A 4,138-nucleotide genomic window follows, 5' to 3' on the forward strand; every position below is an offset into this window, starting at 1 on the left:
GCTGTTTTTCTTGCCCTGCCTCTCCACCCCCTCCCCTGGCCTCATCTCTTTGAAACTCTTTCATTTCACAAACATCTGTTGGCAAAGGGGAATCCCTAATCTCTCAAGGGCTTTCTTTCAAATTTCATTATTGAGACAGAATGCAGATTTGAGTTACTGCAGATGCTCCTGTGTTTTTTTTTTTTCATCCCTCACTCTATTTTAATGGATTTATGAAAATAAATAAATAAAAAAAATCGACTGCCCACCATACACTGAATTACAAAGGTTTCTTTTCTGCTTTCACAACCAAATTCTGATGGCGTCTGTGATAATTTCACTTGATTATTGTCTGCTCATGCTGCCTGTCGCCCATAATCATTTCCTGTAAGAGGAATGCACACGGGATTGGCCGATGCGGGGATAGCAATGCAAAACAAAGATGACGATCAAGACCTAAAGGAGTAGTTTGATATTTTGAGAAACACATTTACTCACTTTCTTTTTGCAAGATGCAAGTTTAGCTGCAAGTTACGATTAGATTAGCTTGGCTTAGCTTAGCTTTAAGACTGGAAACAGCCTGTAAAATCAAACAGCTGGACACTGGAGCAAATCATTTTCTGACCAGCTGTGGGGAGTGGAAACAAACTGCTAACTGTTTACACATGCGTCAGATATGGAGCAGTCGTTCAGAGCTGTGTTTGAACGTTAAGTCGAATACTGACTCGCTCTGTCGCTCAATGCTCCATTACATGTTCACTAGCTAGCTGCTAACTTTGTATGCGGCATGTTTGGCGTCAAAAACATCGTGGGACTCAGGAATTTGCTGACCGCTGTAAACCTAACCTTCGGTAACCTGAGACAAAACTCGACTACTTTGCTGCTAAAGCACAAAAGGTAGAAAACGCCACAGTCCAAGGACAGTTTCTTGCATCGATTGCCTCGACATGAGAATGTGTAGAGTCTGAATCGACATTAAGTGCAACAGAGGGAGAGACGGAGTGTATTTTGAACTTTTGAACTTGGAATCAATCAAATCTAATAAGCCCTATTTTACCGTTGTGTTAGCGGTTTGATTGAAAGTAAAGCCCTTTGTAATTATTTGACTGTAATTTCTCCATTCATATCCCGGGAATCAGCAAAAGGCTGTACGTCCCGATGAAGTCACCACTTTGAGTATTTAGCGGTTTTATATTCAGCCTTTTGGAAATTACAGTTCTCCATCACACTGAACTGTACGTGAAAGACACATCTGAATGTTTAAATGGACGTTAAACTCAGTGAGAAACTATTAAGACTTTCTATTAAAAGAAAGAGGTGAAAACCTGACTGCATTCACTGGCCCGCCTCATCGACTGCAACAAGGAAACTACTGACAAGAGAAAGGCAGCTCCAGCCTGTGTAGATCTCACACTCTCACTCTGGGGACTGAACAAAGCTATGGCCTCCCGCCCATATCAACTACATCGCCTGGACTGGGAACGTAATCAGGGAGCAGAATAGAGAGACTGGATGGATGAAGTGTAAATGGAGGTAGGCAGTTATAATAGAGACGTTTTGAGTGAAGAGACTTTGTGAATTAATACATTAAAAGCACATTTTTAGCTTTTTCTGACACAACAAAACAAAACAAAACAAAATGTTTTAGATGTAAAGCTTAAGAAAAAAAACTATTCATACTCCAGGATGTTTAATGTGTTTGAATGTGTAAAATCGTTGTCAAACTGTATCATCACTAAACCACACCAGGGGAAATAAATCCACTGCCAGGGAACATTTGAAATATCTGAATAATTAGCCATTTTGACATCGCACATTTTATCTCTCAAAGCTTTGATAAACATGCTGATGCTATTTATGTACAGTAGAGTGATTGAAAAAAAACAAACAAACAAAAAAAAAACTAACTTCCTGCTCATTTCTGCTGCTGATTTGTTCATCTCGCAGCTCTGGCTGCGTTTCCAGTGAAATAAGCAGATTCCAAGAACGCGGCCGCCGCTCGTGCCAAGATGGTAACACTTAAAATTCTAATATCAGTCTTGAATTAATTTGCTTCTTTCATCCGTCAGGACCCATTGTGCCTTGTGTTAATGACAGACAGTGACAGCGGAAGCTCACACCCACACAAATAATAATAATACAAATAAATAAATAAATAAAAGCCTAACAATAGCAGCAGCAGCAGCAGCAGGGACATTGCACAACAACCATATTAGGTAAAGTGAAGCACGAGGAGTCCTATTTCCAAGGTGATTTTCAATATATAATACAACAGACTGCAGCCAGTGAGAGTGTTTTTATTTTAGTACTAAAAGAAAAAAAAGGAGGATGCCAGCCATTTAAAAAATTTACATTCAGTATGTCACTTTAGTGTCTCAGGACTTTTCAGTGTCTGTGAACTTGCGGCGATCTTTCCAAAAAAGGAGGAAATCAAAGAGAGAACTTTGTGCAGTTCACTGGGACGTGAAATCCGCTGCTGCACTGACAATGAAAGGGTCACTAATTTTGTGGAGCCATAAGATGCTAAATTTCAACTTCATTTGGACCTTTTTTGTTTTATCTCCCCCCCTCCATTCACCTTCATGGCGAGTGTGATGTGATGACTCTATTCGAGGGCTTCAGTCGCTGCGGTGACAAGAGGTTGGCACGATCCCAAAGCTGCAGTCCAGCGACAAGTTTTAGACAAACAATAAAAGTAAATTATAATTATGTATCAGCATTTTTTAAATTTGTTTTATCAGCTTTACCTAATTGAATATAAAACCAGTGCTCAACAACGACTATTCAGTGGCGGATATCTCATTTTGGACCCAAGCTATTTATAATGATCAGTGTGAATATTTTCCTGATTATATTCATTGAGTTGGCCGAACATTGATGAAGAGCTCGGTCTCTGATCTGAGGAAGATTCTTTGCAGCTTCATCCACTACATTGCTTGGACATAATGAGCCGCAGGTTTTGCTATAGCAACAAAAACACTACAACAACATTACTGTTTCCCCTGCTGTGATTGGCTCAGCCGGGTTTAAGCAGGTCAACATTACAAAATTCAACATTACATTTAAAAAATAATAATAATGATATGCGTGCTTGACCTAAAGCTTCATCTGGAGGTGGAGGGGAATGACCTAATGTCCTTAGCAGCAGCGTGTCTTCGGTGCAGTGCAGACCTGAGCTGGAGATCACGTCCTTACTAGCTGACACAAACTTGTTGCCGTTTTGAATTTTCTTCTAATGAAATACAGCTACAGCCTTGGATGATTTCATTGGATGCACTTTAAAAAAAATAAAATAAAAATCCCTGCAAGGAAAAAACATTTATCAGTCAACATTTTAATACTGAAATCTCATATGCCTCTTTGATAGTTTTTACTGAATTGCATATCTCTCATCACATTATCCACCCATCCAGCCATTAGCTATACCGCTTATCCTCTGAGGGTCGCAAGGGGGCTGGAACCAATCCCGACTGCCACTGGGTGAGAATTAGTTGGGAAATATATGAGAAATTATATATCTATATATATATATATATATATATATATATATATAAATTGGCAAACAGTCTAAAGAAGTTTATCCCCTTCTGAGCATCAGCTGATATCTCCTATTTAAAAAATATATCACATATTTGGTGATTATTTTAATCTGATCCTGGAGCTAACGCCACATGTCCATGCACTTGTGTCTCAGCAAAGAGACAAACTTCTGTCTGTTTTTTGGTGGGGTTTTTTTTGATTTAACAAATTATATTTAATCATTATCATTATTTTTAGTGGACCTAAAAAGCATTGCTATAATTAAAAATATATTGGTTGTTCATGGAGATGATGTAGAGTCATTTTTAGGATGCAGCGTGTGACAAACACACTGACTCACTGCTCTGTTGATTTTCTATATTTTGACTTCAAAAGCAAGAGAATAAAATTTGGTTTGATCTGCCCTTAAATATATACATAAGTACAAGTGCTGACTTGTAATTAGCTGCTGAGCAGCCGTCCGCAGGGGTACCACACAGCTGCTCTGCACAATGGAGAGGGTGTATATTTACTGTATTGTTCTGAGCAGCAGACCATGGCTGTGCTCATTATACAGTGTCACGCTGCTGATGCCATCATCGTAACCAGGGGAGAGGCAGGAGAGGCAGGAGGGGGTGGG

General features: G+C 39.3%; 1 long non-coding RNA gene across 1 annotated transcript in view; it reads right to left on the reverse strand.

The window, feature by feature from the left end:
* Positions 1-2,213: 2,213 nt before the first annotated feature.
* Positions 2,214-4,138, reverse strand: part of LOC147817655 (uncharacterized) — a 25,950-nt gene continuing 24,025 nt past the window's right edge. The window contains exon 3 of the long non-coding RNA XR_015436173.1: positions 2,214-3,281. This is a non-coding gene — a long non-coding RNA (uncharacterized LOC147817655). The remainder of the gene's footprint in view (positions 3,282-4,138) is intronic.

Source organism: Seriola lalandi, unplaced genomic scaffold (genome assembly GCF_002814215.2).
Source record: "Seriola lalandi dorsalis isolate HSWRI2012SDOR001 ecotype SW California unplaced genomic scaffold, Sedor1 jcf7180002054923, whole genome shotgun sequence".
NCBI classification, from domain to species: domain Eukaryota; kingdom Metazoa; phylum Chordata; class Actinopteri; order Carangiformes; family Carangidae; genus Seriola; species Seriola lalandi.